Source organism: Entelurus aequoreus, linkage group LG01 (assembly GCF_033978785.1).
Source record: "Entelurus aequoreus isolate RoL-2023_Sb linkage group LG01, RoL_Eaeq_v1.1, whole genome shotgun sequence".
In the NCBI taxonomy this organism is placed as follows: domain Eukaryota; kingdom Metazoa; phylum Chordata; class Actinopteri; order Syngnathiformes; family Syngnathidae; genus Entelurus; species Entelurus aequoreus.
The window spans coordinates 26,767,539-26,778,957 of record NC_084731.1 but is presented as its reverse complement, the minus strand read 5'-3'; the positions used below and the strand labels follow the sequence as shown (position 1 = coordinate 26,778,957).

The 11,419-nt window shown below is 43.4% G+C and overlaps 1 long non-coding RNA gene across 1 annotated transcript in view; it reads left to right on the top strand.

The window, feature by feature from the left end:
* Window positions 1–503: 503 nt before the first annotated feature.
* LOC133649989 (uncharacterized) overlaps window positions 504–11,419 on the top strand; it is a 42,231-nt gene continuing 31,315 nt past the window's right edge. The window contains exons 1-2 of the long non-coding RNA XR_009826172.1: window positions 504–515; window positions 704–758. This is a non-coding gene — a long non-coding RNA (uncharacterized LOC133649989). The remainder of the gene's footprint in view (window positions 516–703; window positions 759–11,419) is intronic.

The following is an 11,419-nucleotide window of genomic DNA, read 5'->3' as shown; positions in this document are numbered from 1 at the left end:
GAGCCGAGGATGTCGTTGTGCGTTGTGCAGCCCTTTCAGACACTCGTGATTTAGGGCTATATAAATAAACTTTGATTGATTGATTGATTGATTTAGACTTTTATTAGTAGATTGCACAGTACAGTACATATTCTGTACAATTGACCACTAAATGGTAACACCCGAATAAGTTTTTCAACTTGTTTAAGTCGGGGTCCACGTTAATCAATTCATGGTATAAATATATACTATCAGCATAATACAGTCATCACACAAGTTAGCCATCAGAGTATTACATTGAATTATTTACATTATTTACAACAGTGATTGATACAAGGTACAGTCGCGCCAAAACATTGCGCTAATTCATTTGTTTCAATTTCACCGATGATTAATTTTTGTTCCAAATGTTTTCGTCTTCATATGTGTATGAGCAGTCTTTATTTTATTTTTTCGTGTAAACACTGACACTACTGTGACGTCATTTCCTGTTGTCTTCGCGCTTCTTCTCTTCAGTCGCTTCCAGAAATGAGGAGGTATGTCGGCTGCTTCAGTGTTTAATGTGAAAACTAATTCAAATGTATATAAATAACATGTAATGTGCACTTTTGTGTTGTATACAGCACTTTAGTAGCACAGCCTATGAGTGTTAATAGAGCTATGTTTATTAATAGAGCTTACCTAATGGAGGTCGATTTCCATTCAACTTCCTTTTTTCTTTAAGGTGTTTGTGATAAACATTTCTGAAGTTGCTGTAGACATCTTTACGTGGGGCACAGGTATGTGATTTTGTCTTTTTTGCACACAGATTTAAAAGTTCCCTTCAATCGCGTTCAGACTGAAGAGGTCTATATGATAAAGATTTTTGAAGTTGCTGTACACATATATGTCAAATAAACGTCCCCTGGTGGTCGACAAGAGCACTGCATCAGCGTTCTCTTCATTAGACTCAAGCTAATAAATACAGAACGCAGCTTTTATTTTTAGCCAGTGTCAACACAGACTGCCCACAAGAGCATGGTCTTTTTTTTTCATTGAAAAAATCCCGAGGCACACCACCAGCAGAAAAGATTAAAAAATGAAACTCAGCAGCCGATATTGACGGTAAAAAGTTGTTCTCGCAATTGTTTGATATGAATGCAAACTAGAGATGTCCGATAATGGCTTATTTACCGATATCCGATTTTCCGATATTGTCCAACTCTTAATTACCGATTCCGATATCAACCGATACCGATATATACAGTCGTGGAATTAACACATTATTATGCCTAATTTTGTTGTGATGCCCCGCTGGATGCATTAAACAATGTAACTTTACCATGAATTGATTAACGTGGACCCCGACTTAAACAAGTTGAAAAACGTATTCGGGTGTTACCATTTAGTGGTCAATTGTACGGAATATGTACTGTACTGTGCAATCTACTAATACAAGTTTCAATCAATCAATCAAAAACAAGGTTTTCCAAAATAAGAGAACAACTTCATCTCCATCCATCCATCCATTTTCTACCGCTTATTCCCTTCGGGGTCGCGGGGGCGCTGGAGCCTATCTCAGCTACAATCGGGCGGAAGGCGGGGTACACCCTGGACAAGTCGCCACCTCATCGCAGGGCCAACACAGATAGACAGACAACATTCACACTCACATTCACACACTAGGGCCAATTTTAGTGTTGCCAATCAACCTATCCCCAGGTGCATGTCTTTGGAGGTGGGAGGAAGCCGGAGTACCCGGAGGGAACCCACGCAGTCACGGGGAGAACATGCAAACTCCACACAGAAAGATCCCGAGGCCGGGATTGAACTCACGACTACTCAGGACCTTCGTATTGTGAGGCAGACGCACTAACCCCTCTTCCACCGTGCTGCCCTACTTCATCTCCAGTTATGGAAAAAAAGTGCCAACATGGCACTGCCATATGGAAAAAAGTGCCAACATGGCACTGCCATATTTATTATTGAAGTCACAAAGTGCATTATTTTTTTTAAACATGCCTCAAAACAACAGCTACAAAAACAATGAAGGCACGCAGCTTCAATCCAGAGTATACTAGAGCAGTGGTGCCTAACCACCGGGCCGCGGCCCGGTACCGGTCCGTGGACCGATTGGTACCGGGCCGCGCAAGAAATTAAAAAAAATAAAAAATAATTTTTTTAAATTTTTTTATTAAACCAACTTAAAAAACACAATATATTACTCTGCCGAGCTCTAGACAGCACATACACTCAACAACGGCACATTTGCGGATTATAATTACCGGTTTGCAAAAAAATATTTTTAACCCAATTAGGTGAAATTACATAATCTCCCACGGCACACCAAACAATATCTCACGGTACACATGGTTGAAAAACACTGCACTAGTCAGTCATCTACAATCTTTGTCTCGGTGGGCGGAGGCCACACAGGAAGGCTGCACGGAACCTCGCTAGTCGAGACTCATTATTGAGAAGCACCGCGAGTTATCAGAAATTAGGAGGAAAAAAGATGATTGGAAAGCCAAAAGTCCAATGTGGGAATAATTTGGCTTCAAATTAGTGAGCAAGTATGCCCAATTTATTAGAAAGTGATGGCAACAACAGAATAAAAAACAGCAAAACTGGGGAAAAACGGCACTTCTAGATGTTTAATATTGGTTTGAATGCAACTTTTTCCCCACAAAGATTGAGAGTCCATTTTATTTTTTATTGTTTACTTATTAAGGATATTTAAAAGTTATTGACCATCCAATTCCTAAAAAAACTAATAAGAAATTAAAGTCTATTGCGTTTGAAAGCAATACTTAATGATTTATGATTAAATTGGTCTGAAAATAATGCGGACAATATTACTGTTTATCGACAGTAATTTGGGGGACAAAATATGTCGTCCAGCAAAATGTATTATTTTCCGAAGCCTAAATGTAGGAGTGTAACGATTGATCTTAGATTGATTTATATCCCTAAGATCGAAGAAAATAGATCTGTGCTCGGCTAGTTGGCCTTCCAGAAGATATTGATTTAAATGGTAATTAATCGATTTGATCGATATTTGAAAAGAAAACATTGGCTTTAAGAACAGCATGTCATGATCCGTGGTCCGGATCATGTTTTCGTTATGTTCTGTTAGTTTGACTCAAATAGTTTTTTGTGCACTCTTGTTTGTTTTGGTTGCCATGGTTGCATATTAGTTTCACCTGCCTCTTGTGTTTGGGACGCTCACCTGGCTCTAATCAAGAGACATTATTTAAGCCTGCCTTAGCCAGTCAGTCGGCCTGGCGTCATTGTTTGTTTCATGCAATGCCATAGTTTATGCTGAGTGTTTACCTCATGCCTTGCTAAGTAAGTCTTGTTTGTTCCATATGCTAGTTGTTCGCTTCATGCCATGTCCCTGTAAGTTTTGTTTATTTCATGCCACAGTTTCGTGAAGTTCCATGTTTCCTGCGCTAAGTCCTTGCCTTAGCTTGGATCGCACTTGTTCCTTCGCCTTGTTTTCTGTTTTGTACCTCGTTGAGTGTAATTTAAGATTAAATCATGTTCCTACCTGCAAGTCCTGTCCGGAGTGATCCGTTTGCATCCCGGGGAAACAAACCTCGCAGCAAGCTGTGACCCCCCCCCCGTCGTGACAGAGCACACTTTATATGAAGTTGTTTTTAGCACTTTTTAAATAATTAAAGATCGTAAACATTATGCAAAAGGATCCAAGATGGCGCTCCCCCAGAGGACCAGTCAACTTGTATTTATTTTCCTTACCTGCTCAGTGGCCTTGTGGTTAAAGTGTCCGCCCTGAGATCGGTAGGTCGTGAGTTCAAACCCCGGCTGAGTCATCCATCCATCCATCTTCAACCGCTTATCCGGAATCGGGTCGCGGGGACAGCAGCTCCAGCAGCTCCAGCAAAGACCCCCAGACTTCCCTCTCCAGAGCAACATTTGCGACTTCCTCCTGGGGAATCCCGAAGCGTTCCCAGGCCAGAGAGGAGATGTAATCCCCCCATCTGGTCCTTGGCCTGCCGCGGGGCCTCCTCCCAGTGGGACGTGCAACGAGGACCTCCCTAGGGAGACGCTCGTGAGGCATCCGCACGAGATGCCCGAACCACCTAAGCTGGCTCCTTTCCAAGCGAAGGAGCAGCGGCTCTACTCCGAGTCTCTCTCGGGTGACTGCACTTCTCACCCTATCTCTAAGGGAGATGCCAGCCACCCTTCTGAGGAAACTCATTTCGGCCGCTTGTATCCGCGATCTTATTCTTTCGGTCATTACCCACACTTCATGACCATAGGTGAGAGTAGGAATGTAGATAGCTCGGTAGACCGAGAGCTTTGCCTTCTGGCTCAGCTCCCGTTTCGTCACAACAGTGCGGCAGAGAGACTGCAATACTGCCCCAGCTGCTCCGATTCTCCGGCTGATTTCCTTCTCCATCTTTCCCTCACTCGTGAACAAGACCCCGAGATACTTAAACTCCTCCACCTGGGACAGAGTCCTGTCCCCTACCCGGACTGTACAAACCATCGGTTTCCTGCTGAGAACCATGGCCTCAGATTTGGAGATGCTGATCCTCATTCCAGCCTCTGAACACTCGGCTGCGAACCGATCCAGTGAGAGCTGAAGGTCACGAACCGAAGGTGCCATCAGGACCACATCATCTGCAAACAGCAGTGACGCAACCTTTAGCCCCCCGAGACGTATACCCTCTCCGCCATGGCCACGACTCCGCCTAGAAATCCTGTCCATGAAAATCACAAACAGGATAGGTGACAGAGCGCAGCCCTGGCGGAGACCAACCCCCACTGGAAACGGATCCGACTTACATCCAAGCACCCGGACACAACTCTCGCTTTGGTTGTACAGAGATTGGATGGCCCTCAGCAGGGTTCCCCTCACTCCGTAGTCCCTCAGCACCTCCCACAAGATCTCCCGAGGGACGCGGTCATACGCCTTCTCCAAATCCACAAAACACATGTAGACTGGATAGGCATACTCCCAGGCCCTCTCCAGGGTTCCCGCAAGCGTAAAGAGTTGGTCAGTTGTTCCACGACCAGGACGGAATCCACATTGCTCCTCTTGAATCTGAGGTTCGACTATCGGCCGGACCCTCCTTTCCAGTACCTTGGCGTAAACTTTCCCAGGGAGGCTGAGTAGTGTGATACCCCTGTAATTAGCACACACCCTCTGGTCCCCCTTTTTGAAAAGGGGAACCACCACCCCAGTCTGCCACTCCCTCGGCACTGTCCCAGACTTCCACGCAATGTTGAAAAGGCGTATCAACCAAGACAGCCTATCAACACCCAGAGCCTTCAGCATTTCTGGACGGATCTCGTCAACCCCCGGAGCTCTGCCACTGTGGAGTTGTCTAACTACCTCAGTGACTTCACTCCGAGAGATCGACGTCGATCCCCCATCATCCTCAGGCCCTGCTCCTATCAGGGAGGGTGTGTCTGATGTATTTGGGTTCAGGAGTTCCTCAAAGTGCTCTTTCCAACGCCCCACGACTTCCTCACTTGAAGTCAGCAAAGTCCCATCCTTGCCGTACACAGCTTGGATGGTTCCCTGCTTCCCCCTCCTGAGGTGCCGTATGGTCTTCCAGAACAGCTTTGGTGCCGCCCGATAGTCCTTCTCCATGGATTCCCCGAACTGCTCCCACACCCTCTGCTTAGCCTCGTCCACAGCCACGGCCGCTGCCCTTCTGGCCCGTCGGTACCTTGTAAGGCTGAAACGACGCGTCGACGTAGTCGACGTAGTCGACGTCATCGGTTATGTAAATACGTCGACGCCGTTTTTGTGCGTCGACGCGTCGCATAATTACGTCACACTACCGTCATGGCGGAGCGCAAAGCAGACTGTGCGAGCGAGGGGAAAAACGCACGCCAAAAGTCGTCAAAAGTGTGGGAGTATTTCAATACACAGCCTAATAATGTTGTTGTATGCACAGTGTCGAGCGTAAATGGCCTATCATAGCAGCACAACGGCTATGAACGAACATTTGAAAAGAAAACCATCAACCATCAACTAGTCAATCGTCCGCGTTAGCATACGTTGTCATCATTACACAAAAACATGAATGTGTCATTTGTATCTGCTAGGGGTGTAACGTTATGTGTTTTGTATTGAACCGTTTCGATACGGGGCTTTCGGTTCGGTACGGGGGTGTACCGAACGAGTTTCTAAGCTAAAGCTAACTTTAGCTGCTAAAGTCTTAACAAGTTGCTTTGCTCCTTCTGCGGCTGCCTTTGTCTCAGCACGCAGCATTGTCCCACCCATACAACCATCTGATTGGTACACACGCAGCATTGTCCCACCCACACAACCATCTGATTGGTACACACGAAGCATTATCAGCCAATCAGCAGTGCGTATTCAGAGCGCATGTAGTCAGCTCTTCAGCGTGGAGCAGATAGGTGTTTAGCAGGTGAGCATCAGGCAGCGGACTCTCCCCAAATGATAATAAACACCTCCCAGTCAACTACTAGTAACATCACTATGAGCCCGTTGACCTACTAGAAACTTAAACTGCAGCTCAGCTCACTCGCAGTCCTGGCTTGAGGTGAAGGCTAATTAGCTCTCAGTTCCAGCCACATCGACCCCTTCTGAGCGCCTATTTTCAGCTGCTGGGAATATTGTAAACAAGAAAAGAAGCAAAGCAAGTAGACATGCTAACCTTTCTTCATTACAACTGTTAGTCACTCACTGGAATGAGTAGAATTGGTTATTGTGTACTGTGTTGGACTGGATGTTTATTTTGCACATTTTAAAAGCAATACTTAGATTGGCACTTTTGTGTATTGATGTTTATCTTTATTTTTGCACATTTTAGCAAATAAGCAATACTTTCACTTTTGTTGAAATGTTTACACTGTTGTTACAGAATATTTCGTTTTGCACTTTTTTGTATTGGATGTTTATCTTTATTTTTGCACATTTTAAAGCAAAATAAGCAATACTTTTACTTTTGAAATGCTTATACTATTGCAGAATATTAGATTTGCACTGGATGTTTACTTTTATATTTGCACATTAAAAAGCAAATAAGCTACTTTTAATTTTGTTAAATGTAAAAGTTTTAAATGTTTACATTGTTACAGAATATTTTGTCATGTTGTTGTCAATGTTGGCTGAGTGGCCATACTTTTTTTTTTTGTAAATAAAAGCCATGCCTTTTGAAAAAACTGGCCTACTTTTATTTTTTCATCTTCATTTTAAATAAAATAAAATAAAAAATAATCGGTAAAAGGAAAAATAATCTATAGATGAATCGAAAAAATAATCTATAGATTAACCGATTAATCGAAAAAAATAATCTATAGATTAATCGATAGAAAAATAATCGTTAGCTGCAGCCTTAGTACCTTGCAACTGCCTCCGGAGTCCCCTGGGATAACATACCCCGGTAGGACTCCTTCTTCAGTCGGACGGCTTCCCTGACCACCACTGTCCACCAGGGTGTTCGAGGGTTACCGCCCCTTGAGGCACCTAAGACCTTCTGGCCACAGCTCGCATCTGCAGCTTTAGCAATAGAGGCTTTGAACATTGCCCATTCCTGTTCAATGTCCCCAACCTCCACAGGGATGGCAGAGAAGTCCCGCCGGAGGTGGGAGTTGAAGTCCTTCCGGACAGAGGACTCCTCCAAACGTTCCCAGTTCACCCGCACTACACGCTTGGGTTTGCCAGGTCTGTCCAGAGGTTTCCCCCGCCATCTAACCCAACTCACCACCAGATGGTGATCAGTTGACAGTTCAGCCCCTCTCTTCATCCGAGTGTCCAAAACATACGGCCTCAGATCAGCTGATACGATTACAAAATCGATCATTGATCTTTGGCCTAGGGTGCTCTGGTACCAGGTACACCTATGAGCATCCTTATGCTTGAACATGGTGTTTGTTATCGCAAGTCCGTGACTAGCACAGAAGTCCAATAACAATCCACCACTCAGGTTCAGATCAGGGAGACCGTTCCTCCCAATCACGCCAGTCCAAGTATCACTGTCATTGCCCACGTGCGCGTTGAAGTCCCCCAGCAAGACTATGGAATCCCCTGCCGGCGCCCCATACAGGACCCCATGCAAGGTATCCAAGAAGGCTGAATACTCTGAACTCCCGTTTGGTGCGTATGCACAAACAACAGTCAGAGTTTTCCCCCCTCCAACCCTAAGGCGAAGGGAGGCGACCCTCTTGTCCACTGGGGTGAACTCCAACGTACAGGCACTCAGCCGGGGACTCGTGAGTATCCCCACACCCGCCTGTGCCCTCACACCCTGAGCAACTCCAGAAGTGAACAAGGTCCATCCCTTGTCCAGGAGTGTGGTTTCAGAGCCCTTGCTATGCGTAGAGGTAAGCCCCACCAGATCCAACCGGTAGCGCTCCACCTCTCGCACCAGCTCAGGCTCCTTCCCCACCAGCGTAGAGACATTCCACGTCCCGAAAGTCAGCCTCTGCTGCCCCAAATTGGTCCGTCCGGAGCCTCCACTTTCACCGCCATCCACTTGGCAGCGCACCTGACCCCACTGGTTCCGACCGCGGGTGGTGGGCCCACGTGGCAGAGAAGATGGTGTGTCCACGTATCTTCTTCGGGCTGTGCCCGGCCGGGCTCCGTGGCAAGCCCGGCCACCAGGCGCTCGCTGACGAGCCCTACCTCCGGGCCTAGCTCCGGAGGAGGGCCCCGGGCTTCCTCCGGGCCGGGTAACGCATCCTCTTTTAGTGTAGTTCATGGGGGGTATCGTAACCCTGATGGGGGGGGCATTCGGGTGCTACACCTTGCCCAAGGGTGAGTCATACCAAAGACTATAAAAATGGGACCCTTTACCTCCCTGCTTGGCACTCAGCATCGAGGGTTGGAATCGGGGGTTAAATCACCAAAATGATTCGCGGGCGCGGACACCGCTGCTGCTGACTGCTCCCCTCACCTCCCAGGGGGTGATCAAGGGTGATGGGTCAAATGCAGAGAATAATTTCACCACACTTAGTGTGTGCGTGTGACAATTATTGGTACTTTAATTTTAACTTTTCCTGTGCCGAGCTCGAAGGACAAGCTCTGATGAAGATTTTTATATTCGGGCAAGCTTTCTTTCTTTCTTTCTTTGTTAGTTTATTTCGAACATGAACACACTTACATCTTAATACGTCACACAATTTCATATCAATTCATTTTACATCATGCCCGAAAAGGAGTAGGAAGAAGCAAAGCTTATTTAATCCTACCCCTTTCCCACTTCAAAGCGTTTACAATGATATAGAATCATTTACTGACCTTTTTATATAATACAATAACATTTATGAATTAGTATACACAACAGTTTTATAATATGTAATTAATTAATTCAGTCATTATTAACATACTGAGATGAAAAATATCTTATTTTTAATAAGGTTAGAAGTATTTCTCATAATTCTTCTTCTTTGTACTTTGTAAGCACTATTATTTTGAACAACCTCTTAAACTGGATCATGTCAGTACAATTTTTAACTTATTTACTTAATCCATTCCATAATTTGATTCCACATACTGATATGCTAAAAGTTTTAAGTGTTGTACGTGCATATAAATGTTTTAAATTATTTTTTCCTCTAAGGTTATATTCCTCCTCTTTAGTTGAGAAGAATTGTTGTACATTCTTTGGTAGCAGGTTATAGTTTGCTTTGTACATCATTTTAGCTGTTTGCAATTTTACCAAATCATCAAACTTTAATATTTTTGACTTAATAAATAAAGGGTTTGTATGTTCTCTATATCCAACATTATGTATTATTCTAACTGATCTTTTTTGTAACACGGTTAGCGAATGTAGCGCACATTTGTAGTTATTTCCCCATATTTCTGCACAATAACTCAGATATGGTAACACTAGCGAGCAGTAGAGAATATGAAGTGATTTTTGGCCCAGGACATGTTTTGTTTTATTCAATATTGAAATGTTTTTTGCCACCTTATGTTGTATGTTTTGTATATGAGATTTCCAGTTCATTTGATCATCTATTAATACTCCCAAAAATCTGGTTTCTTTTACCCTTTCGACGTTTACTCCGTCTATTTGTATTTCTTTTCTACTATTACCAAATAGCATTATTTTAGTTTTACTGAGATTCAAAGATAGTCTGTTTTTATCAAACCATCTTTTTAATTTGTTCATTTCTTCTGTTATTATTTGTATTATCTTCTGTGTGTTCTCTCCTGAACAAAAAGCAGTTGTATCGTCTGCAAATAAAACTAACTTTAAGTCCTTTGTAACTTTACAAATGTCGTTTATATAAAGATTAGACAATCTTGGTCCCAATATTGATCCCTGCGGTACACCACAGGATATATCTAGCCGTGTTGACATATTTTCACCCATCTTCACATATTGCTTCCTGTTGGTTAGATAGCTTCTTACCCAGTTCAAGACCAAACCTCTGATGCCATATCGTTCTAATTTTTGTATTAAAATATCATGATTAATTGTGTCAAATGCTTTTGTTAAGTCCATGAATACTGCGGCCGCACATTCTTTACCATCTATTGCATTGGTAATTTCCTCTGTTATTTTGATTAATGCTATTGATGTTGAGATATTTGCTCGAAATCCATATTGGTTCTCCACGAGCGTCCCACTTTTGTTAATAAATAAATCTAATCGACTATTGAATAATTTTTCCATGATTTTGGAGAATTGTGGAAGTAATGAAACTGGTCTGTAGTTAGTAAACTGGTGTACGTCTCCATTCTTATAAATTGGTACGACTTTTGCAATTTTCATTTTGTAAGGGAATTTGCCGGTTAGAAATGATACGTTGCTGATATATGTCAGAAGTTCTGAAATGTCTTCTATAACCTTTTTTATCGTTACCATATCTGTTCCATGACAGTCGGTTGAGGTCTTAGATTTACACTTTTTTTTACAATTTTGATTATTTCTTCTTTTGTTACACTTTTAAGAAACATGGAATTGGGATTTCTGTCTATGAGCTCACTCAAGTCCTCAACTGACCCATCATCTGCATTTGGAATTCTTTGGTCCAGATTTTTTCCGATATTAACAAAATAATCATTGAAACGTTCAGCTATTAGCTGAGAGAGCGGAGTAATTTCTGACTTGTTGATCCGTAGCTGGAGTCCTTCTCTGAGCTAGCATGCTCTGCTAACCAGACAACAAGCCGAAACTAAAGCGCGGCAGACGGGGAGGAGCAGGGTCAACAAAGGAAGGCTAATGACTCTTCCGGTTATACTACTAGTACATTTTCAGTATCTGGAAAATATGATGAGCGGACTTCAACTTCAGCTGCAAGACTTAGGTAGGAGGAACAGCTGCCCCTGTTAAACCAGCATGATGCTTGGACAGTAAGATGATTTCAAATTCCTGCTCTGAAAATGTGGAATATCTGACTTTGAAGTTAAAGGGGAACTGCCCCTTTTTTGGAATTTTGCCTATATTTCACAATCTTTATGAAAGACATGACAATGCATTCTAACTTGTAAATAAAAGTCAGC